The 27,307-nt window shown below is 38.1% G+C and overlaps 1 long non-coding RNA gene across 1 annotated transcript in view; it reads right to left on the reverse strand.

Annotated features, from left to right (window-relative positions):
* Positions 1-2,186: 2,186 nt before the first annotated feature.
* LOC117229654 (uncharacterized) overlaps positions 2,187-27,307 on the reverse strand; it is a 49,834-nt gene continuing 24,713 nt past the window's right edge. Inside the window, exons 2-6 of the long non-coding RNA XR_004492604.2 lie at positions 6,726-6,934; positions 6,493-6,666; positions 6,085-6,275; positions 4,697-4,822; positions 2,187-4,086 (exon numbers count right to left, since the gene is read on the reverse strand). This is a non-coding gene — a long non-coding RNA (uncharacterized LOC117229654). The remainder of the gene's footprint in view (positions 4,087-4,696; positions 4,823-6,084; positions 6,276-6,492; positions 6,667-6,725; positions 6,935-27,307) is intronic.

Raw genomic sequence — 27,307 nt, forward strand, 5'->3', positions numbered from 1 at the left:
TGGTGTTCAACATTATCGCTGTTTCGATCCTCGATCTTGACTAAAAAATGATTATAAGTTGCTGCAGAAATAATTGTTTTCAAGTTGCTGAAATTATAAATATTTTCGATTAGTACTTTAAATATTTTAATAAAAGTCGCGGAAGGTTTAAATAAATACAGTCTTTTCGTCGTTATAAAGCAATACGCGATAGTTACTTTTAGGATCGAGCATGTTTGGTGTCAAACAGACACAGTAATTTTTATTATTTAACACAGGAACTACCAAGTCAAAGTGTTTCGTTCCTGATTCTTTTAACAGTTCCTTATATTATAAAAATGTTTCTACGACAAATTTCTCGATAAATTGTTGTTATTCGAGCATTATACATATATTCGAACATATAAAACCAATCTTGTCATTGTTAAAATACAATATATGTATGTACTTTAGTCGCGTTTACGGTTCGGTAATTTTAGTGTCAAATTACATTTTTATTCCTCCCCTTCCGCACCTATGAAATTTTCGATCCGGTCGAAAGTTTCTCCTGCATCGTGTCAAATTGCAGAAACCGAACATTCCCGACATGCTCTATGTTTGAGTTTAATCAAGGAGTTAAAGCAGCGTCAAAGATTAGCGGGTGAACCGCTAAAAAATGGTCCCCTCGTTTCGAGGATTACCATTTCGACCTACATCGCAAATGTTTCTGGCGGTCTTCGTTGCCTTGACTTCTTGATTAAACTTAAACAGAATAGAACGTCGAGGGGGTGTTAATTTTGTTCAAGTTACTATCGCACAGTATTCGTTTCGAAACAGAGAAAAAACTTCTAATCAAATGAAAACGCATACAAGATAAAAGTTGATCGTAAATCGTAACATCGAATGGTAGTAATTCCATTCGCCAATGTCCAGTAAAAATTCAGGTTCCGTTCACCGTTTTGCATCGCGAAATATCTTTTGAAATATCTTTTGAAATATCGTTCACACCAGCTAGCGAGGCAGTATATTTAGTACAATCAAACAATAGGTGTCACCAACGGGGAAGAAATTATTCGTATTAAACATTTAGCTTTTTAATTTGCGGTGCTGTATTAATATCAACGGTGGAATCCTATAATTTTCGAGCACCCTTGCAGAGAATGGCGCAGGTATTCTCTGTTTAGCGTGACAATTAATAATTAAGCAGTTCCAGCAATTTAAACAGTGTTAATAGTTCGGAACGAGGTGTTGCGAAGCCAGACGCGCGGCGTTACGGTAAACGACGCCGAAACTCGTTTCCTCGACCGTGTAATACCGCCGTGAAAACGCGAATTCACTTTCGCATCCCCGCATCCGAAAATAATGCGTATACGTTATTATGAAAACTTCCGCGGGTGCTTGTGCGGAAGTGTTCCGCGTCTCTCTAGCGGAACAGAGCGGCATTCGGCCGCGTTATCGCGACGATATCGTCGCTTTTAAGAAATTAAACGGTCCTATTCGAAAATATACTCCCCGGGACGATACGATGGCCTATCCAATATTTTCGCCTAATTCTGAAAATATGTGTGAGATTCTATATACCGTGCGCACCTTGAACATTGTGCTTTCGTCCCGTTGTGTCTAAGCATATCGAAAATTGCTTTCATGGAACATGAATTGCGATGGTTACCGAAAGAGATGTGAACAGAATTTGGGGAAACCAGATGATGGACATACTATTGGTTTGGCAACTAAGTAATTGCCGATTTCAGTTATAGATGTTTCTCACTCTCATTTTGACGATATCCGTAAATGTTATATTATAAAATTATTATTATTATTATTATTATTATTATTATTATTATTATTATTATTATTATTATTATTATGTTATTATTATTATTATTATGTTATTATTATTGTTATTATTATGTTGTTATTATTATTATTATTATTATGTTATTTTTATTATCCGTGAATGTTAGCAACTGGACAAATTGAATGCAGCGGATCAAGGAAAAGCGACCAGAATTGGTCAATCGTAAAGGTGCCATTTTCCACCAGGACAACGCTGGGCAGCACACGTCTTTGTCCACTAGGCAAAAATTGATGGATATTGGTTGGGAATTGATGTTACACCCACCATATAGCCCTGATCTCGCGCCATCGGATTACCACTTATTTCGATCCCTGGACAACTCCCTTCGTGGTAAAACTTTGAATGATAATGACGCTGTAAAATCTCACTTAACTCAGTTTTTGGCCGAAAAGGATCAGACTTTCTACGAGCGTGGAATTTTCAAGTTGTCATTACAGATTAAACTTCATTCCAAGTAAAAAAAATTTTGTATTTCATCGAACAAATCGGCAATTACTTAGTTGCCAACCCAATAGATACGCGTTTGTGCAATAAATGGGTAATTGGTATAATTTGTACGAATAGATATTTTGTCATTACATCTATCTTTTACAAGTTTCGACGCATGTGCCGTTGTCCGTCACAGATATCTTTGAACGTGTTGTCTTGTTAAATTCGTGAAGAATGCGATTGAAAACGACTACGTTGACACTCATTCTTCGGCTTGTTTCAACTCTTAACCTGATTATAATTAATATACGATAATGTAATTATGTGAAAATTCACGTAATCCTCTATCAGCTTATCATGCTTCAACGTAAATTTACTTGCACTTACTGACTCGAGAATGCGCAAAGTTTATCGGAAGAATAGTCGGCAGTAATTGGCAATCAGTTTAAGGATTAAGCAGACGATATTGTTCGTCATGCTTCGAATGCACTACATTGTAGACCGACGAGTGACGTGGGTTCGAGAGAAGGGAAATAACAGCAGGTGAAGATCTGTAGACGTTTCTCCTTTCGCGTTCGGCGGAAGGGCGATAGTTTTTCGAGGTTTCGCGCGGACAATGCGGAAAAGAGCCGCCATTAACAGGTAGGAAGTGTTGCGAACGGGATTTTTGCGACAAGAAAACCAGAATGAGAACGAGAACGAGAGGGGAAGTTCGAGAGAAAGGAAGGTCGCGGTACAACACGTTCAAGGCGTACCATTCGCGATGTTTACGTCTCTCTCTCGTCGGACTCTCTCTCTCTCTTTTTCTCGCGCCGTGTTCTACCCTCTCTCGCTCTCTCTCGCTTCTCTCTTTCTCTCCGTCGCGTTCGGCATCCCCGTGTCTTTATTCTTTCGCGCGGCGGCGTTCCAGCCGGCGCTACGCTTTCCACCCTTTTCTTTCCTTTCTGCGTCGGAGAAAACACAGGTGCACTACTTTATATTACCATTCTTTGGGAAACCGTGGGCATACCACCACAATTTCTGTGTCTAGGATAAAATCGGAAGTAATCATGAGAAGTGGGGATCTCGAGAGCAGCCGCCGCCTAGCGCGAGCGGGTAGCGCGAACGAGCGAGGCGGGTGAACCGGGCGTGGGCGTAGCGGGTGAAGCGGGTACGCGCGTACACCCGCGTGCAGAGGCAGCACGTTGCTGTTAGAATCGAGGGGCGAGACGCGGGACAGAACGAGGCGAGTTGAAAGGGAACGACGGAGAGCGGCAGAAGTATGAACCGATGAAAAAGAACGGGAGGAACACGGCCGTGAGAGGGAGAAGGACGGGAAAAAGTAAGTGAACCCCAGAGTGCAGAGTATCAGAGCTTGTGCAACGCTGCATCAAGCGGCTGACGATGCACTTAGGGATATTAGTAAAGTCCGTAGAATGAGAGCCGGCGACGCGGTGTCCTCCTCTCGCGTGGCCCAAAATGGTGCTTTTAACGCGTTAATCGCCGCGCCGCTAAGGACAAGGTTAATGCGGGAACGCCGCGGCGAATTGAATAAAAGGATCCCCGCTTTAATTCGAACTTACCAACGCGATCTGCGCTCCGGCTGACGCGAATCAAAGGGCTGACGATCCTAAGCTCGGTTTTTCTTCGCTGACCGTGCCCCGGTTAAACGCTGTCCTCCAATTCTTCGGGCATGCGGATTGTAAAAGTTGACACGATTCGTGAAGAACGTCGCAATATTAGTACATTCGCACGAACTGTTTGGACCGATCGATAATAGGGGCTGGACGAAGAGAGAATACAATTGTAAATTGTGTATGTCTTTTGATCGATGTTAACACTCCGACGGCTGCGCCGAGAACCTTGAAAATATCGTAGACTTAAAGTATTTTATTCGATTAAATGAAAATTGCAATGTAAAATTGTATGATATCTATTACTTCTTCAACGTTTTTACCTATTGCGAATCTTAATAAAATGAAGAAATTATAATGGATTAGTGGAAAATTGAATTTTTTTTAATAATTCTGTCAACCACATATGAGAGATGCGGCGGTCAAAATAATAATAGTGTAATTATGATACACTTTCTTCATAGTGCAATTATGATATACTTTATGAATCATATAAATAAGATAAATTTGGTTAGTAACATGACTATGATACATTTTTTAAAGAACTGCGCCGAATGGATTTATGTAATCTCACAGCAGTATAACAGATTTCACTTCAATACGACTTTGTATAGGAAAGTAATGATTTCTGCAAAATTTTTGTCGAGTTGCTGGTAGATATGTCAGAAAAATCTTCGGTATATATTCTTCTTTATAAGTGAGAATAAATATACTTTGTATAATGAAGTGAACTTATGTTTGAGCGCTTGAGCTCAATTATAACGGGGAAGGACGGGAAGAAAGAATCACGTTGGAAAGAAAGTGATTGGCGAACAATTGAATCCAAAGATTTACTTACTCCGTGAATATTTTCTTCGGCTCGTCGCGCGTAACACCGGAGCAACGGTGACAATATTCTTTCGTGGCATGTCGTTCGCAGACAACAGAATGGAGGAGTTTATTTATGCTCTCGTTACGGCTGCGACTGTAAATGAGAATTATTATAGAGAACGATAATTACAAGGCTTCTACAGAGACGATGGTATACCGAGGCAGCTACGAGAATTAAATGTTTCATTTATGCTCGCAGGTCCGACTTAATCGGTTTACGTTCGTTGGGAGTTGGAAAAACCGCCTAGACTGGAAACCCGTAGAAAGATTTACTACCGCTTGAAATTCTGCAGTTTTATGTACGCAATGTCCCCCGTAACTCAGTATTTTATTCTGCAAATTAATTGTCAGACGGGGTTCATTCTTTTATTTCGTCTGGTTGGCACTTCCACGTTCGAATGTAATTGCTGCGGGTGCAGCGTTTTAATATATTAGACTGCGATCTCGCCATATTCATTTCTCCGAAGTCTTCGAATTCAACGTATTTAACGCTAAGTTTACCGAGCATTAACATCAGCTATTTTATCTTGCCTCGTAAAAATAACGAGCGTGCATTTATTCAAATTCCTAGCGATTTTAATCACAATGAAACAAATTCATTCGATAAGTTCCATATAAACGCGTCTTTATAATTTCAATCATCGTAAATTTAAAAAATTTGTCATATTTTATCATATTAAATTTTGTAAATTAAAATCTTATAAATTTGTAAATCTAATGTTAAACGTCTTTTTTATCTTTGCCATGAACCACGAAATTTGCACGATCTAGTTTTTACCAATTTATAAAGAATAATTTAGCAATTTTTGCCCAAGAGTAAATTGCCTCGATGCACTATTAATTATTAATCACGTGCAGTGTTTGATCAGAGAACACACTCTATCAGATAGGTCTATTTGCTTTCACCGCGTTTGCTTTCAAACGGAATTTGGTATGTGTTCGGAACTCTTTATCCTATTAGAATGAATAACATAGTACAATACGAACTGCAATTTCGTATAACTAGTGGTATAGTAATTTCGAAGAATGATACAATTATTATACACTTTATACGACAAGGACAAGGGATGTTATGCTTTAGATATTTTGTGACAGAGTTGTTATAACGGTACTTGTTCTATATTTGTTCCTTATGCATTCTTTTTTAGAACTGTGTTTAATAACCTTTACCTTTTAATCATCAACCTTAATTACCATAATCATAAAATGTTTATTCCGTAATATTAGCATTTTAAATAAGCGAAAAAAAATAGAAGATAAATAAAAATAGTAAATAGCGAATAAAACGTGTTTTTTTTAAAGAGACCTGTAGACAAATTAATAAACCGTGTGAAAGTCCGTGATGTGGAATTACACCTTGTAAAATGAGATCCACGTGCGGCAAGCTTGTAAATCCTGCAGTAAAGGCCGAGAGGTAGTAATGCGAACGCAATTTCGTAATCAACCATCCTTGCGTGTCCGTTTAATGAAATCAATAAGTCACAGTAATTCGACAAGTTGATTCAGTCGTCAATAAATAGCCGGCCAGCAATGAACATTTTCGGCCGCTGCAACAAATTAACAGTTTATCTTATAAATTGACCATAAAATGTTGGGATTGGAGTTTCGCGGGATTACCAGCGCGGGGGAATGTAATTGATTCAATATCCTGCGACCGTCGGCCATCTTGACCATCTCGCGCTTTCATTTATCCCCGCAATTTGATTGCACGGTACCAATTTCGCATTCGTTTACCGTAACTTATTCGCTCGTTCATTTATTCACCGTATTAATCACTGTTTGACCTTCGGGAGTCCGAGTCGCCGTCCATCGAATTTCCCTGGGATATTTCGACACGCCGCGGCCGCAGTTAATTCATGGCGAGTGTGTCGCGGACCGTATGGAAACCCGATTTTTCGAATTTTTCCTTCGATCTCGGCGGAATCCGCGTCCCACGACCTGAAACGGATAACCGTAAGTCTGCAAAATGAAGGAGGCCAAGGGCTCCCGACCACTACCTGTTGCTATCGTGGACAGTAAGTAACACGAGCCACTGGATAGATTTCGTTTCGTCGGTTGCTTCGGATTTTAATGAAATTTCTCTCGGCCAGGAACCGAGGATGAAAGCTGCTCCGGATTAGTTCGCGGTGATTCCGAATTCTACTTCCGTTCGTTCGAAAAATCCTTCTGACATTTCTACCGTCCAACCGGTCATCTACAAAATTCCCTGAAATCAAAGCACATCGTTGAAAAGATCAGATGACACAGAGCACTCTTTCGATACTCTTGCGGTTGTTATTTCATTTTTGAAATTCTTGTTCAACTCTTGACTGTTTTCTCACTTCAAACCGTTCTTGCGACACTCTTGTGCATATTATAGTATATTACCTTTTTCTGTTTTATTTCTCATTTATTTCTTCATAAATCTCTTTATATCTTATTTTTTATTGTACACTATGTAACGAGAGGTTTTTCCGTTAATATCATAATAATATTATTATTATTATGTATATAGACTATATATATATAGATATATAGACATAGATTATTATGTATATATTTCTAATAAATAAAACGGATATGTTGCATACGACTAGCTTTGTACGACAGGTATTTTTCAGTTCTTCTAATTTTAACGATAATTTTCATAATTTTGATATTTCATTTCTTCGATAAAAGGTATCTACATTTTTTTCTTACATTATATTGCTATATAAATAAACATGCTTCACACGAACAAAAATAAATTTTCAGCATTTTGTCTTCTGTCGAGTCGAATACGAGCTTCCAATAATCTAAGCGTTCTGCGCTTAAACAATTAATTCCGTATAATTCTTGTTTGAAAGAAAATCACAGTAGATTTAAAATAACTCTCGTACAGACCGAAATTCGAAAGAACTTTTTGTATCCCGTGCACAGGAGAGCTGATAGACATCCGCGCGAGCATAATAGACAGGAAAGTAAAGGTTAATTAAGATTCTCTACTCGGTCTGCAGCTGGCTGAAATAGTTCCGGGATAATTCACAATTTCGTTTGACTGGTCCGGATACTTCTGGGACTGTTCCCCGCCGGGTTTCTCGCGCCAGTTACAAATTGCAGGTCCTGCGGCACGCAAAATGTGTCCTTGCATTCCTTCGCATTCCTTGTCCCAGGAAACTCGGATTGACGGAGCTATCCGCGAGGCAAACGGCCGGCGAGGAAGCGTAGCCGCGCCTTAACCAAACTCGGGAGAAGCACAAAGACCCATAATCTTAGCTAATTGCGGGCGTAGCAAGAAAAGCGCGACGCGAAATGACTGGACGGCCGGGGAAACGGGGATGGAGCGAGGCTTTGAACTTGAGCTGCTAGAAAACTGGCGGATTCAGCGCGCAAAATTCAACGCGAGCCCGCGGAGAGGGAACCTTGTCATCACTTCTTGTTCAAGCCCAAAAAGGGAATGGATCCGGAAACTTTCCAACTTTATTCCAGCCCGGTTTCGGCCACCCCGAGATTCCCAAGTAAGCGCGTTAGTTCCTTTGTTACTTTATCCTTAATGAGAACAAACAGCGTTCGTATAATGACGCCCACCTTGAAGTTTCGTCGTTTTTACCAACGGCCGTCACTCTTCGATGCGCTCTGCTCCTTGGCGACTGCTCAACGCGGTCGCTATTCTATTTAGGTGACACCTTAGACACCTCAGAGCTGTTCGCCTACTTGCAGCGATTTTTGGCGAAGTGGTCGACATAACGTCAGGCTTCAAGTTCAAATCTTAGATGCCATTGGATAATATCTACTCATATCCACTATCTATCATCGTGTTGTGTGAACGTAACTTTGAACATTTTTTTAAAACAATGGTGTACGCGTGTTGTTTCAAAGGCTGCAAAGTGAATCAAAATAGTGGTGAAAACCACTGATACCACTAGTAGGTATTTCGTTACTTTTAATCTGGGTATTAGCTAAATATAATATTTCATATCACATATTTGATTTTTTATATATTTCAATGAGCTTTCTAAAAATTAAACATTTTCGCATATTCATTGATGTCGAACATTGAAACAGTTCAACACGTTTGGAACACTCTTTCGATATTGCAGATATATTATACTAGCATAGCTTATACATCACTGTGACATCATGTAGATGATTCGTATATGGTTATTCATATATTGTCTAAAGGTTACAGAATACTAGTTTCTTTTTCATTTCTGTTGGTTCATGGCCGGCTTCTATGGACTGCATTTTTTTTACTTCTAAAAATAATTTAATGCAAATACGGTAAATTCTCTCGAGTTAACCCTCAGTTTATAAACAAAAATAGAGAATTTTGAAAGAGGAGATTCGATCATTTGGACAATTCGAGAGAATTTACTGTAGTGACTATTATTGGCAATTTTAACTAATTATCTAAAAGATAAATGTAATAAACGTAGAATGTCTCGTTAAGTGATTAAGGGACGAAACAATGGAGTCATGGAGAATTACAATAATGGACTGTAACCATTTTCATTGTTTCATTTGTTAATATTTTAATTGTTATTTATTATTAATATTATTGTTCGTCGTTTTCATGAATATTCAATGTATTTCATCATTACGTAATTAATAGATAATGATATAATAACCGATGCCAATTAAATTATCGGCAAGCGCTCAACAATGATATGTATTTCGATTATGCGCTTAATGTTAATCGCCGTTATGTCATCGTATATATTTTACAAAATGCACAACAATTTATTGACAGAGACATTAATTATTGAAAGAATATTCTGAAAGTATCAAAAATGTGTCTTTTCTGTAGATTGAGAATATTTTGTGGAAAATTTTGTAGAAAAGTTACGAATATTTTCTAAACGTTAATTAAGAATTTCATTTTATACTTCGTGTTTACTGCTATTACTGCGTTTACTTAATATTGTTTACATTCTTGAGCAGAAAACCGAGTAAAATATGCAATCTTTTCAACGAAGGAACGCAGCATATTTTTTAGACTAACACGGATGTTATTTTTCTAAAAAAAGATTATTGTGAAATCAAGAATTTTGCTCCTTCTCTGGGAGTGATTATTTATATTGATTTGTGTTCGCGTTCATATATTGTCTAAATAATTTAAAAATTATCCCTTCCAGTCTTTACAAAGTTATTGCAACGATTTTGACTCAACATTTCTCTTCGACTGCACATAGATATCAGACAAGGATCCTTCACAACAAATACTATTTCTGTAGTGAAAATGAATGGTCACCTTATTCCAGTATTAAATTTTAACGATGGCTAAATAATGCGACGCCCCATGCGGCGTGCAACGATGATATTCCCGATCATTGAACTCGAATGGGAAATCTTGGTCGAGAGTCTGACCGTGGTTATTGCAAGTTAAGGGATTAATTGTCACTGTCGGAAGCAAAACACTGCGCGGGCCACGCGAAGGGAGGACAATTCAACGATAATTAACGAATCTCCATGGAAACTAAAGCGGGCCGATAGGCTTCGATCGCGGCCAGTGTAACCGGGCCGAGAGTTTCAATCTTCCGTTCGCCAGCACGGGGAGCAGAAAGTGCACGCTCTGCTACCCTGACATAAATACTGGCCGTGGACCGAAGCAAAACTTTCAGCCACAGTCGAGGGACCGGTGCCGGGTTCACTGACCAAAAAGGTCTCCCTCCTTTCGGAAAAAGGAGCTCCGAGTGGCTCGCTACCATTTCCCGTCGAGGGCCAAGAAAAGAGATGAGCTCCGGAAATTTCCTCCTTCCTCTCCGGTTTCGGGCAATTGGACTTCTACACGCGCCGAGAACCGCAACTAAGCACGCTATCTCTTCTTTTCCCGGCGAACGGCACTCCTAGCTCATAGCTCGTATGCACGCACATGCAGAACACAAGAAATTTTTATTTAAACAAATGCAGTCAGTGACCCCGAACTATTCGTACATTCGTTTACGCTGTTATAATTTCGTATAAGTGTATCGTACAACAACGATTCGAATTTTTAAAAATCCTTTATGTTGTACGGCCCAAACGAGGTACAGGAGTATATAGACCAATCGATAAGTTATAGACATAGGCACAGGCATTGAATCCGTAAAGACATTGCAACTTGTGGACATTTCTGCCTTAGTTCCGTCAGCGTCACTCAACGTTACCGATAGTTCACGAAAAATAAGCACGTTAGCAAGAAACGAACATTCTGTATATATATATATTTATTTATATATATTATATTATTATATTTAATATTAATTAATATTCATTATATTATTATATATCTATATATATTTATTTATATATATAATATATATATTACTTGAAGGCAATAAGTGTATACGGCGCGAACATTTAAATGGTGGAAATAGTATTTACGAATTGTGTACTACAGAAATATAATATAAAGTGTAACTATTTTTATGGACAGTTGAGCAATTCTTTCTACTAATTACATAATTAGCGATGGTACACATATAGCAATAGTTTTATAAATTTTTTCTTGCATGCCATAAATGCATGAAGATCCGTAGTCCAGTCATTTTGAACGAGTTTACTCGTTGTTGATAAGATCGTGGGAAACTTCTTAGCGTGTTTCATCGCATGCCGCAATCATTATCGAACCATCGTGCGGCATATCTTTATCGCGCGGATATCGACGAAAGTTCGGTTCTAATTACGATTGTTATTATCAAAGAAAGTTCGTCGGGGGTTATTCCTTATTTCAATCAATATAACGAGTACGGGTCGAATTGCAATATCGAGTGTCGAGTAGAGGCGAAAGCGGGGGCTCCTCGCCGTCTTCCATCTTAGACAACGAGTTGCTGGATTGAACTTCCTAATGCTATCCCCAGTCTTCAATTGGTATATAAGACTCGGAAAAACTTCTTGAACTGCTGGAAGTATCGGTCAATAAAGATGTATAGCCGGACACACACTCGAAGACGCCAATAAGCGACTGTTATTTGCACTAATTCTTGATGCAACTTCTGGAACTTTCTAGCTATTATTATCTAGAGATTTTCCATCCGCGGATACGGGAGGTCAAGCGCCTTCGGGGAGAAACTTTTCCCTCTTCATGCCGTTCCGTCTCTTTTGGAACGATTCACTCTAAACTCTAAAGCGCCCATCGCTATGGAATTGCTTTGTATCGAAAAGACGATAAAAAAGCTACAGGTTTTATATGCGCGATAAACTGATTCACTTCGGTGTTATTGCGTAATGCTTGAAGTAACAGTTTCGCCACGAATGCATATAATCCGCAGTAATAATGAACAGGTAACAACGGGTTTTAATTAATCGAGGATTAAAGTAGCTCTTCCATCGCATTGGGTTCGTAATACGATGAAATTGACAGGAAAACCTGACGCCATTCTATTTCCATGCATAATGAATTATACTTCAAGTATTTGAATCGTCAATACCGAAATACCCCGTATATCTAATTTTTCGGATTATAGTGTATCTAATTTACGAATAGAAATTGTACAAAATCACGTGAATTTCTGTATCTAATGAAAAAAAATACCGTTCAAAAGTTTGGTCTTTTGATTTTGTAGCACATTGCACATCAATTATTGAGACACCGTTTAAAAGTTTAGACCTTCGATTTTGTAGCATCCTGTACATCAATCCTTTTAGATACTCGTGGAAGTACTATGGAACTACGTTTATCGAACATCATTTTATTTCTATGTCATGTCGAACATAAATACAGTTCAAAAGTTTGGTCCTCCGATTTTGAAACATCCTGTATACCAAACATCTTCCATCCTAGTTAAACTAGTTTAAGAACGAAGGCGTCGTCTTCATCAAACATCATTTTCATTTCTACGTTCAGTTAAATGAAAATACCGTTTTAAAGCTGGGTCTCCTGATTTTGGAACACCCTGTACGTCAAACTTTTTAGATTCAAGCGAAAGTAATTTGGGAATAGGGACCAACAGGGTCAAGCTTATACAACGACATTTCGTCAGGCGAGTAGAACACCTTCCGAAGGTTTGGCTCGTCGATTTTGAAGCAGCCTGTAGACGAAATTTTTCGAATCCAAGTGAAAGTATCCTGACCGAGATTGCGCGCGTGAGGAAGCAGGCGCCCCGACACGATCGATTAATATTCTTCGTCGAAATCTAGCTCCCGGAAACTTGCGTCTACCTCTTGCCCTTCTTGGAATTCCGTGAGCGCATGCCGTGAGATTAATATTGACGGCTTCGATGGCGCACCGATATGCACGATAGAGCAAATTTAATTTTTGCGTCGGAGCGAGGAACGGCGGACGGGGATCACGGGGGTTGTTGGATTGGGGGCGCAGGGGATGATTGGGGGATGCTGTGTACCGGACGTTCGCCGCCGGACTGCGGACTTTCTTAGCTGCATTGGTTACGGCCGGTTGCGTATTACGCGGCCAAGAATATAATTAAAACTTTACCGCTGTATCCACAGCAACGATCGAGATATAAATCAACAGACTGGTTCCGGTATCGATTGATTCTCGCCGAACCCGATGCGATCGAATTCATTGGCTCGTTGGAAAATCTTACTTTACTCGAGAATATCGTGCAAAATTCTCGTAGCGAGCCACAAAAATGTGCGTATTTAAATGTTACAAAACGAATAGAAATTCGAATAATGATTTCTTCGATTTATCTTTCATGAAACGTGAGTCGATCGTCGCCATGAAATAATAAACCTTATTACGAACAGACTGCGGATTTTTGTGTAAGATAAAAATTGTCTGCATTAATTCCAAGAAATAGAAACTAAATAGCAGATTCTTTCTTTCTTTAATAATTCAGATAGATTAAAAGCAATACGTTGTTATTTCTTAATTTTTTATCATAAGCGCATAAAATTCGCAGTCCGATTATGAGATTAATAAAAATTGCAGCAATTGTGAGGAACTGAAGTTAATCAGAAGTCTGATTAACAATAAAATCGCTTAACAATTTTGCTAATTTGGAAACGGTGTATATTTCGTTGTATATTTTTGTATGCAAATACAAAAATGGAACAAGATAGAATGGATTGTTATGTTATTCGGATTCAAGGATATCATGTTTATCGATCCAATTTTATTAGGTTATTTCGTTTTCCAGTGATCAATAAAATAGAGCGATCCGAAAGTCGTGCTGCGCAACTCTATGAAAAAAAAGGCGTAATACATGCTGGAACATTGCACAAATCCTGTTGCAGGTCGTTCACACAACGCGGGAGGACAAAGGGAAATGTACTGTGTCGAATAAAAACTGCGCGGATTATCTTTTCGATCTACCTGTGCTTGTAAAGTCCAGGTTCGATTTTGTTGGTATACGTTTCATTTGCGAATTATTGTATGCCAAGTTAATATTAGCCGATCGGTTTAGCTGAATGGAGTAGCTGTTACCTATTACTCTACTTTTATGCCTAAAATATATTCATTACTAGCTATAATTATATAAGCGCAGAATTTGTATTACAAATTTTGTATGAATACAATCTTTAATAAAATGTAACACAGTTTTACTGAGACCAATAGTAAAGAAAATAAGATTGTTGAGATAAAAGGTCGGTTAATATGGTCTCTGAAGAAAAATGAGGGAACGAAGAATTTCGTTTCAAAGACAGAAGTTTCACCTTGGTATGCTAAGAGTGAAAACGGATTCTCTTGGCATCATGAATATGATATCCAGACATCAAAGGTGTGACCCTCCACCCAAAAACATGCAAACGTTCTATCTAAATTTTACTGCTTTAAATGTCTAGTCCGAATCATTAGCTGTTTTATGAGATAAGCTAATCAACGTTGCCCTTAAAAAGATCGATTGAAAAGTATGTACAAAATTAACATTAAAAGTGACCGACTTGCATTAAAAACGCGTCTCTAAAAACGACAAGAATTAATTTATTTGGACACTTTTCACCATTTATATTCTAATGAGAATTAAAAGTAATCTGTTAAATCGTTTTCTCTGGAAAAGTCTTTATGATGTCAACATGGTAGGTTTAGTATTAACATTAGCTGTCGTGATCTCTTTGAAACGTGTGTAAGTTACTGTAATTATACTGTATATGTTCGATTTTCTTTATATTTTGTTGAAACAAAACACTGTCATAAAATATATAAATCAATAAAGAATGTCAAACTGAAGGGTGTCCCAAAATTCATGCAACAAGTAATTTTGATAGAAAACACAGGTTCATAATTAAAAATTGTAAATTTTTATCGATTCACAAAGAATACGGTATAGGCTAAATGGCCTCCGCGGCTTTGCTGGCGCATACACACTCTTTTGTTGAAATTTTCCATGACCGTTTTGCATAAATGTGGCTGAATTTCGTTGATACAGCGCTCAATTTCCTTCTTCAAGGCGTCGGTGGTCCTGGGCTCGTTGGCATAAAACTTCTGATCACCAAAACGGGAAATAACACGACCCCAGGAAATGTCTCATTATTTTCAAAATATTGCTCAACAATGAAAACGCTCTTTCGAAAACGAAACGTTCTTTCGTGTAGCGTTCCATTTTTAATAACCCTGAACTGTCAGCTGTCACGCTGTCTTTTTTTCGTTGGCAAACGTACCATAATACCGTACAAATGGCGCGAAATTCTAATCTTGCATGAATTTTGGGACACCCTTTCTTTGACAACATTTTGTGTTGCGACGACATACTCGTTAAAAACAGCTAACTGGTTAATCGTCTATTATAAAATTGTTAAAAGCATAGACGGCTGTCACGACTGTTCAGATTCAAGAATGAACATTTGATCCAATATTCTCGGTGTCCAAGATATGTTCAGGATATCTGTAAAACGCAAGAGGATTGAAAGATATCTTAGCTTTCCGATTTCCACTTCACTAAATAAATTGCTTTGACTCTGTCTACTTTGGAGGTCGCCGTCTAGGCAGTCGAAGCGTCAACGAGCAACGTATGTAGACGCCGACGATTTTCGAGAACCGCTCTGTGAACGGTGACGAAACGTCGCATCGTCCGGCCGGTGGCTTGTAACAAATGCTATCGGCGACAGGCCAATCGCTCCGGAAAGATGTTCCAGCCAGCTGAAGGGATCAGGTCCGAATTGAACGTTCGGGTAATGGGACGCCGGGCCTGGGTCGCGTTTGTCATGCAAATATGCTTCTCCGAACGCGCAAAAGCGGGCTGGTGATCACCGAAAAAGACGCGAAAAAAAACGACGAAGAAGAAGAACGGGCCGGCTAAGCCGGGGAGTTTTCTAATTTATCCGAAACGCGGGGTAGTCAGGCCCTGCAAAGTCAGGTGGCTGAGGCGAGAGCAAGAGCAAGGCCAGCAGCAATATCCATTAGCGAGTGCTAGATACCCGCAACTGTTTCGCTAGGAGGGACAAAGAGGGCAAGAGGCGAGCCAACGGTGTTTTGGTTCCGCGATAGACAGAGGGGCTGCCAGAAGTGAGCGCCACGAGAACCGAGGGGGATGAAGTGGAGGAAGTTAAAAGGATAAAAACGGGCCAAAGGTTCGAACCGCGCCGCTGGATATTTCGGGGGGGGGGGGGGGGATTGTGTATTATAATCGGCGGGACAGGACCTCGAGTGGCCCTCGAGATGTCTGGGAACCCGCGCAGAAGGAGAGGAAACACTATGTCGATGATTGCCCCGCGGCTCTTCAAGCATCCTGACATTTATCTGCTCAGGGTGTAGTAACTAGGTTGAAACACTGTTTGTGTCTCTGAAAACAATTTTTCGTCGTTTATCGAGATCTGTTATTGTTCCATTTGTTTTCCTCAATCGAAACACTTTTATTTAGAATAAAATAATAAAAAAGCTAAACGACCATATAATTCTGGTTTGAAACATTCGAAAGATCAGTTCTTTTACTGTAAGAGTGTATAGTGCCGATGAGTTTCACCTACGTTTACTTGCTTTAATTTTAATTTCTTTTTAGAAAGTGCATTTTGTGTTCCATTTAATCCATTTTATTCCATAACATCCTAGGACACAAAATAAAATAATATTAATCTTACGAGTACTATTTGTTTATTCATTCAAGTACATGCTAACATTATTTGCTAACCTTAAATTACATAAATTTTCTTTACATCTTCAGCTTAATATCATAGTTTAGTATTTTATGACAAAAAATAATTGAATAATTCACAATAAAAAGAAACTGAAAAAATTACAAAAATTTCTGAATAAAAATATCTTAAGCACCAATGACATAATGAGAAAAAAAAGTTTAGGGTACCTTTCGCCAATCTTTTATCTTAAAAGTGTAACATTCCAAAGCTGAACAAATTGAAACAAAGGTTAGAATTATTGCATTAACAATAAGCTTGTATATTAGTATAAGGTAGGAGTAAATATGATTTAAAATGCAACATGTATCTTCGTTTTAGAGCTAAAGTAACATTGACTGCAAAAGATTACCGCATAAAATAATAATGAGTCCAGCACAATAAATATTTACGTCAAATCGTGCACAGCCTGGAGAAGGATGTTTCTCGAGACACTAACAAATGGTTTCCGTGCGATCGCCTATAAAGTAACAGAGTGCCGGAACAATATTTGCGATTGAAAGATTCGCGATCATTATTTTGAATTCTTTATTCCGAGAATTTCCGAAATGCCGGTCGCGAAGCGTGAACTTTTCATTTCGTGTCTGGGATACTTTCGCGTGATTTGCCAGTAACTTATGTACAAGTAATTTCTGTTCCGTGATTTTAAGTGGAAAACTTGATTTCGAGGCACGTTCCGCGGAAGATATAATGCCGCAGAAGTAAGAGTCGTTTTTCCTCGCACGAATGCTGTTACATTCTTCGAAAATTCTTTCAGCGGAGGCAGGCCCTGGAATATCGATGCTGCAGAACTTTGAATCATACATCGCACGTTTTTGACGTCGGCGTATTCCTCGCGCCACGATCAGTGAATTAAAAAAGGAAATGTTCGATTCCGACGGTTTTCCCGTTTCCGACGATTCGATAACTTCCGCTGCAATTCTTTCCCGAACTGTTAGACGCTGGAGCTAGGATTATTCGGATTTCTGTCAATTATATAGCCTGAGTCATTTGACTCTTTCATCTTAACATTTCGTGTAAACTGCAGGTTGTATAAAGAAAGATTCCGAACGAGAGATATCGTTATAATCATAATTATAATATATAATTATTATTATAATCACAAAAATCTTATTAAATCTTTTGCTAAATAATTCTGACGTATAGCCACATGGCAAGTTGCTTTTCTTTCTCCGTCAAGTATTATAAGAAAATATACTTTGTTCTTCAAAAATCCTGTACTCGTAATTCGCAGATTTTTTTATGGTGTTACCTCATCTGTCATCTTAACTTGCACTTTAGAAAAGTTCTTTTTAGTATCTAATAATTGTTTTATATCATTGTACAATATCTGACACTCTTGTAAATAGTAACATTTACAAATATTTTTATATTTCATTAAATAAGTTTGTGCCCCAGGGAGAATCCGCGCGGCTTGGAAATGTAAGAAACAATGATTTTATTGCATCCTTGGACGCGTTCAAGGACCTTCATTATCTAATTATGTTTAAAGGAGCACGTTGCAGCGTGACTAAACTGAAATGTTGATTGGAAAGCGTAATTAATTAAGCGTGATAATATCGATATTACAGTGTATTTTGTCACTGTACGATCATAATACAACACCGTCATACCAGACACCGTAAGGAGTACGGTATAAAGTGGCATGCGTTGATTAATGAACGAACAGGCAACGGCATCGTTATTCTCTCGAAAGTAACCTTATAAGTAGTAAAAGACCGGGGAATTCATGGATCGTATCCGTCCTTGTTAAATGGACGCCTATACAAATTGAATCAACGTCAGTTACAGGCAATCATTTATCACCAGCGTTCTTAAGGACGGTTGCTTATCCTATTCGAGTCCCTTTCCCTTTCCAGAATGCTGTGTGAACGCCCAAACAATTCATAATAACCTGCTGATCATTAATGCGAAGCACAATGACACCACAGCGAATCGAGCCTCGTCGATGGATTCCATTTGACGAGTGTGAAAACATTTAAGAAAGTAAAATCAAATAAAGTTAATTCGTTATGTGTGTGCGCATGTGTGTGTGTGTGTGTGTGTGTAACAGTATAAAACGAAACAATCGGTTTCATATCTTTTATTTAAAAATTCTTGATATTATGAAAACTCTTGAACTCGAGCGTACGTTGTAATAACAACAGCGAAAAATCTAAATAAAAACCGTATTGTCATTTATATGAAGCAACACGTGTTAGTCAGCTTTATAGCTATATTTACCTTTGCTATACTAAATCATGGCTACTGAATAATTCTTGTACGAAGCAATTAAATATCCCAAGTTAGAGCTATGCGATATGTTCTTTTTTTAAAAGTGTAACATATTGATTTGTAATGCAATCATTGTTTTACAATATACCTCTTCTCTAACAGGATCAAATTTGTCAAGGTTGAAGCGAGCTAAGGATAGTTTCAAAGCATGTTAGATATTTTTGGAGGCTCGAGAAGGAGCCATGAATTATCTCGTTGGCTGAATATTCGGTTGGTAATGCTGGGCCAGAAACATGGCCGTAATGCAAATGTAATTAACCATCTTGCTACGCATTTGTATCCATTTGCCATTTTCACTTGCCATTGATTGAGCAAACGTTGATCTATACCACGCGACAGATGTCTGACCACAGACTGGTTTATACTATTAACCGCTTGCCGTGGCAGATACTGATCTACACTACTTGCAGATGTCTGATCAAACACTAGTTTGTATCACTCGTGCGATGTCGGTGTTTTCTCTAGTTCCGCTTCAATTCTCATCCCCTTGTTTCGAGTACGTATTATTCGAACTGTTTTTCAGTAATTTCGTAAATTGCTTTTGAAAACGTACCTCCAACAAGCAGTAACGAAGTGATGTAGGTAAAACTGTTTCTGTTATTGGAAACAGAAATGTTATCATCATATTTTACGAATGATAAATTTTGCATTTTGAGAATCTTTCTTCAATGTGGAGAAAAATAAGATATTAATTGATTAAGCATTTTTCGCTTTCCAAAATTCTTTCAAATTACATTGCAAGAGTGAGTAGCTATAATTACATAGTACGCATTTATAACAAATGTTCCCAGATAAAATAACCAAGATGTAAAGAAATTAGAAAAATTTTAGAAAATTGCTATCTTTTCCTCGATTTATTACAATTATTAAAAGAGGAAACACATTTTTATTTAATTCTCGTTTCTCACAATTGAATTAGAAAATAGTCATTTTCAATTACGCGAATAAAAACTTAATTTGAGGAGGCATTTTTGTTGAGGATAACGCGATAAAAATATTTCAATAATGTGCAGCAAGAAAATAACAATATACAATAGAAACAGTTCCAAGCAATTCCCGCGACAATGAATAAATTGTGTTCACTCGCTGTCAATTGAATGACTAAAATGTTTGAGCAACGATTCGGTCTTCACCAGGGTAGGACAATGAAATTTTCTCTGGAGACCCGTTTTTTCTTCTGTAAACGAATTCACAGGATCGACGATTGCCGCCATTACACGACAGTCTATCAATGTAATACGCGGATCGTTTCTGGACCGGTGCATGTAACCGTGTAAAAGCATCCCTTGTCCCGGATTCGTCGTTTTCTGATACGACCGATGGAGTTCAATGTGATCGAACGGCGACCCGGACTTCGCCGCAGCTCTGTTGTCCTATTTTTTTCGACTTTTTACAGCTACATCGCCGGGGAACTTGAGGCGTTTCCCCCGATTCAGCCTTCAGCCCGTGGAAAGGGTTGGGAAAAGTCGTGGTCAGAATCGGAGTCTAGATTCGGGTGTTGCAAACCCCTAGGAGAATGCGAATGAATGGCGGGGGTAGGGCACGACACGAAAGGGGCGGTCGACCCGAAGCTCACGGACCAACGACCTAGACAGTAACGCTGCTAATATGCAAATCTTATCATCAACGATTTATTCGCGGATCCTTCTGTTTCTGCTAAAAGGTCAGAACTTATTCCCCCCTCTTTCACCCTCCTGCATTCCTCTATTAGCCTGCGTTTCTCCCTCCGCAGTGATGATCAGAATATTTTTGCGCTTTACTATCCCTCCCGAAGAAAGTATTAGATTACTGGAGACGGCAGAGAGTGGAAGATATGGCTAAAGGTTATCCCAAGAGTCTTATTTAATTATCTTCTATTAAATCATAATCTGATCAAAGGAGAAGGTTAGAAAACCGTTATTTTCCATTTCTTCGTAATTCTCGAAGGATTTAATTTGTCAGGATGTCGATTAAATAATAACGCGAATGCCCATAAAAATTTCGACACGATGCTTCGATGCGTATAAAAATATTTAAGGGTCTCTCACATCCCGTACATCAATCGATTATTCGTTAAATAATAATATTTTATTAATTCACTAAATATACTATTAAAATGCAACACAAACTACTCTCGTATAAATTTCCAATCGTCTCTCACTTCTCGTATATCTTCAGTTCATAATGAACAATATTCTATTAATTTATTAAATTTACTATTAAAAAATGTAACACAAACTTCTATACACAATAGTTTGACACACATACAAATTTTTAAATAGCCGCTCACTTCGCGTAAGTGATTCGATCATTCGATAAGTAATAACATTTTATTAATTTATTAAATGTACTATTAAAATGTAACACAACGCGTTATGTTACAATTTATAGTTAAAATACGATTCATGTTTATTTAGTGTCGAAGCAAGTGCCAGTGAACGTACATACAAATGTTTAGTAAACTTTCCCAATGTTTACACCTGTACGCTTTCGTAGACGATAAATAATCGCAAATGCGAAAATCGTCTTCGATGCTCGGTACTTGACTGGTTCATCGGGACAGTCGCTCTATCGTTCACCGGAGATCCAGTTGACGCTATCGAACTGCTAAACCATGACCGGAAGTTGAAGAGTTATAGCGCGCCGGGACGTGACAAAGAGTTAACCTGACTATAGCGGGCTTGCCATGGAATCGACGTAAAGTGGCCGGGTCGGCCGTGACAAATAACCGTGTACGAATTACGAACGACCTTCGGATTTAAAGTTCAAGATACGCCGGGCAAACCGTGGGGAGAGGAACGTGTCCGGATACGGCCGGAACGGGCTTACCATCGCGAAAAGACATATGGCGGCGACTCAAGGACGTTATGATGGTTCATTATCGGATATCGGAAATTAATGGCAATCAAACGGGGTGGAGCAAAGGGGGGCCGCTGGTGGTGAAGTGTGCTCCGGTCCCGGCGCGGCGTTCGTTGATATCGAGAGGGCCGGCGGCGTAACGAGGTGCTAATTAAAGTTCAACTAATGTAACGGGCACTCGACTTCTCAAGATATATCGGATATTACGTTGATCGAGTATCATTAAAATGCCCCGCGGCGCGTTTAACAGCGTGTCCCATAGACCTACGGCACATTGTCGTCGATATTCACCGCGCGAGAACGTCGTTTGAAAATCCATTTCTCCCCGGCGCAAGCTGCTGGCCGAAGATACTGTTTTTATTTCGAGTTGTAAACGTGCGCATGGAAATTTCGCGGTCTTTATTGAGCACGTGGACACGACACACGCTCGATAACTTTTACAGTCGGCGCGCGGCTCCCGACCGTGAAAACGATCCAAATGCTTTTTAACTTTTGCCCGGTCACGTTAAACGTGTGTCGAAAATTTCTTATTATTCTGCTTTTTGCTTGTTTTCGCACCATCAGTTTTATATCGGCTGCGCAGAATTCATTGAAATAAATAGTCGATATCATCAACAGTTTTATAGCTTTAATCGGTGTACGCGGAGACGTATCGCGTACTTATATTGCTACTAGATTTTATGGATTCATGACAGAGATTGCGTAGATTGTGAGCGAAACAGCATACACAATTTGAAAAAAATATTCAATTTATTTATTCATTTATTCACTGGAAATCATCGTGCCTTTAGTACAAAAAACAAGATAATATGTAAGGAAAAAGAAAAGAAAAATTATACAAAAGAAAATATTATCGCTCATAAAGATTAGTAAAAATAATTATTGTATAATATTTTGGAGCGATCTTCTCAAAGATTGTTCAATTATATCTGGTTTTGTGTGTATGAAATTAGCATGGTTAATTAGTACTAAATCTAACAATGTGACACTTATCCAGATTGAACGACAATTTATTTAACAAGCACCATTTTCCCGAAGCTTGACAGGGTCATTCCGAATTATTTGGCTGCTTTGCTGATTAGAGATCTAATAAGTTGTAGATAATATAAAAAATATTCTCAAATTCTTCTCACCCCTTTACAATCTTATTTCTGACCTAGTCACATTTGTCAACAATGCACAAAATCCGCGATCTAGTGATCAGTATCAATATAATTTTATGCAAATTCTATTTAACCTTAGGCCAACTATAAGCTGGGTTTATGTTGATCCAAATTGTTTACGTGTTAGTGTTTACTGAATTAGCAAGGAGCTTTAAAGTAATCTTAGAAAGCTTTGTGTAAAGAGAGAAGAAGTATAGCTATATGTCTAAAAATATATACTTTCCATCTATAAATAAATTTTTGTAGTAAAATTAGCGCATCTGCCTCCTTTTCACCTATTTACTATACTAATAAAGTATCTTTTTTTTTAGTAAAAGAGATAACATGTAACCTAATAAATTTAAATATAAATCTGGCGAAAAATTATTTGTTTAATACATAAATAAAGAAATGTTGTTTCGGATGAAATATGTCCTGGTTTCGGCTTCGTTAAGCCTTTAGTTAATATTTTACTTTACACATATAAATACTATAATGCTGGTTTACTTTAATTGAGAGGGCAAAATTATCCAAACAAGGTTGGTATTACGAATCGATGTACTGTAATAGTCACGATTTTGCTACAATAGACGCAAAGATATACTGCTGTACGTTACAAGGGTTCGGCATCGATAGTTCTTGAAAGGGCTAGACTAAGATTGAGTTGACCCTTGGCGACGGGATACAGAAAAGTCAGTGAAAAAACAAGAGTACAAAGTGAGCGAGGAGAGGGACAATAAAAGATCAAATAACTCTTGCCTTCTATCCTCCGGAGAGCACCTAGGTAACGGATGAATATCGTTTTCGTCGATGACTTATACCTAAATCTTACGTTTGGGACTACTGAATCCCAACGAGGAACGAATTATACTGCTGCCCCGGGGAAGAATGTCGCCACTCGCAACTTCACTTCGACATTCCGATATTTGTAGCATGATACCGCTTTATGGCGTCGCGGGAAACTCTGCTCTCATTTACGTTCCGTAGACTATTTCCTCGTGACATCATTTCTCGTTTTTACACTTTAGTTGCCGCTGATGACTTGGCACTTTGCGACCTCGTGATGACTCTGAAAATTACTACACTATGGTTCGAAACTATTTCTACATTGTTAAATTCGCTGGTATGTAATATTAATAGCTAAAAGTTTAACTATATTCTGAGAAAATCCGCTCGGTTTCACTTTTTCTTTATAAAATGTTCGGATCAAAATTTCTGGATTATTAGGTATGTTATAGATATTAGCTCTTCGTACTCTGATGAACAATTTTTCTATTATCAATCTACATCTGGACAGTCTAATTTGTTCTGTCATTTTATATTTTTGTTATAGCGTTACTTACCATTTCACAAATAAATACGTTCGATTTTTTGGTAGATGGTCTGAAAAAATCTTACGACTATAAAGGGTTAACAAAGCGTCAGAAGATTATCTAGAAACGTTTAGTATCATTCTCTAGTATGGTTATTGTAGCGTTATTTTTATTATTAAAATCGAATGATGAATGAGAAGCGAGAGGCGATTTGAAATTGTTATTAATTCGTGTCAAAATGTTGTGTATGAAATATGTGTGTCAGTGTCTTAATTTTTTTACTGAGTATTATTAATAAAGTATTGTTATCAACAAATAACAGAGCGTAAAAAATAAATTAATGACGCTAGATGGTTGGAATATGATATTAAAAAGTGAAAAATATTGTAAAAAATTATGATAATGTTTCTACTTTGTGGAGTCAAAATAGCTTCGAGTGCAGAGCGTTGATGGTCTTCTGAAAATCGCTGCTCTTACGGGCAAGTAGTTGAACAGCTCTGCCATAAAGTATACTTTGCGATTTATATATTTGCAGATTCGTAATTTGATGTAATTTTTCATCCTGAAATTCCTGCAGCCAGCGCCGATAATATTCCGCCGGAAATAAATCCTTGCCGCCAGATAACCGCCTCGCAGAGTGAAAAGATTAATCGTCGGTCGTCGCAAATCATTAACCAGCAATTATACACTAACAACAATAGTCACTAATGCTTTTCCATTTACATAATTGATGCAGCTTATTCCTCGTGTCGCCGCTTAGACGACAAAATGTGCGTGTGCCCGATGGATCGTTCCTTTTCCATGCCGTTGAAACTCGTTGCTGCTTTTACTGCTAGACACTCTGTTCGGGTGATCTAAAAGCGGATGGCGTGTTGCCGGGAATAAACGGACAAATATTTGGTAAATATATTTTTATTTGGCAAATATATGGTAAATATATCGTAAATGAAATACTTGACTGCTTGGACCGTAGTCAAGAAACAGTAGAAACGTCGAACATTAACAATTATTTCTTAATGAATTGTTCGACGCCAATATCAATTTGACTGATAAACTAACAAGCCGTCTTTGATAACAGAATTCAATCATTTCTCTTGAGATTACAACACATGAAAGAAAATTATTGAAGTTTTTCTGCATTTTTTTCATATGAAAAATTACAGCTATTACATATTACAGTTATTGTATAATCAATAAGTATTACAACGGTGAACATTTATTATTATAAAAATTTTCATGCTTTCAAAAAAGCAAATTTTCGAACTTGATTTTCTCAAAAACTAAGCCCCATACGAAAAGAAATAATTCTGCATTTTGTTAATATTTTTCATGATACAGTAGCAAGCAGAGACACAACAGTCTGCGATTACTACCTCCCTTTCTGCAACAATTCCAAATAGCAGAAATGAATCTTTCATTTAAACAAGTAATAATTTAATATCGTTTTTACCGTTTCGTTGAACGATGTTGCAATTTCGTGTTCCGTCTCCGATCTCGTAGTTATTAGCCTACGAATATTCATGCAACGCTACCAAAACTGAAGATGAAAGGGCAGTTAGCTTGAATAAAATAGAAGAGTCGTAAATCAGAGAAATAACGAACCCTGCATTCGTTGGAAGTCGAAAGTATTTTTTGGCGTACTACTCGCGCCATTAATGTATAGAATCTTCATCCTAACTGTTATTAAATATGGAACCATTTTCGTGAATGGAACTGCAAAAGAAAATATCGGAACCGCGACGCTATTTTTCTATCGGGGATGTCGTCGGGGAGTTTTAATCGAGTCGAGGAATGGGAACAATCAAGGGACGGAAAGAAACATAGTTGGATTTAATAAACATTCCCGGGTCGTAATCGGCCGTCGCCGGGTACAGGGATCAATGTCCCGATTTCCGGCAGGAAATCTAGATTCCTGGGTAGATTAAACTCGCCGGAGATATGCTCATCGTCGATAAGTGACTTTAACTTTCGGAAGCTGTTCATAGTTCAGTGCGTGCATAATGAAGATTCGCGAGGGAGTTACGAGAAAGTCATTGGAGAGTCTTTGAGCAGCGCAAACAGGAATAACGAAAGTTTTCCCTTTGATCGAATTATAGGCGATGACGAATGTTAATATCGTTTTTAATTTGCGGATCTCGCGTCCACTTGGGAACCGAGTAGATTCTGAAGCGTATCTTCATTTAAAGCGGACATTATTCATTCGGACTGCATTGTTTACGAGCTGTTTGTTGAGCTCGCACGGCAGCGATATTATTTATTCTTCGCAGTCCGAGAGTACGTTTAAGAACCATTTCGATTAAAATACTGTTACAAACGACTATGAACAAATTTTCTTCTTTAATATAATTTTGAGCATTGTTGTTACACATTTATATTCGAATAATAACATACATTGTAAATCGGGTTTGTACTAATATGAAAGTAACATTAAAGTAAAATAAATTAAAATAATTTCATAAAATGTAATAAACATTCTACACGATTTTTACGCTCCATTTTGTGTTTGTAGTTTAATAAACGTTCACAACTGAATAATTGGTTATCTTGCGAAGTGACAAAAAGGTGTGCATTTGTTACATGTTTATACATTACGAATGTATACTTATTTAATGGCTTCAATTAGCAATACATTCCTTTTACGCCGTCAATGGACATTCTTCGATCAGATTTTATGAAAACCAAAAGTAACAGCGAGAATGAGAATACTATAATTAACTCAAAATAGTTCGTTTGTACTTCGTATCTGTGGCAAATTGCGTTTGTCGAACGGTATCAAGATGACACCGGATAAGCTAGGCGACCGATGACGTTCTCATTTCAAGGATTACGTGCTTAAAAGGATTCAATTACGCGAACGCAAACCGGTGAATCGTTGAACGTTTGTTCGCTGACAGGGGAATGAAATGTTTCGACACTCGCAATTATTCATGGTGTCAACGTTTCCGTCGGTTTCACGCCGTCTCGAATAGAGATTCTATTCATTACCCAGCACCTATCCTATTGGCCCGACATTTTCTTCTGTTGCAGACGGTATGGAATGTT

Source organism: Megalopta genalis, chromosome 3 (genome assembly GCF_051020955.1).
Source record: "Megalopta genalis isolate 19385.01 chromosome 3, iyMegGena1_principal, whole genome shotgun sequence".
NCBI classification, from domain to species: domain Eukaryota; kingdom Metazoa; phylum Arthropoda; class Insecta; order Hymenoptera; family Halictidae; genus Megalopta; species Megalopta genalis.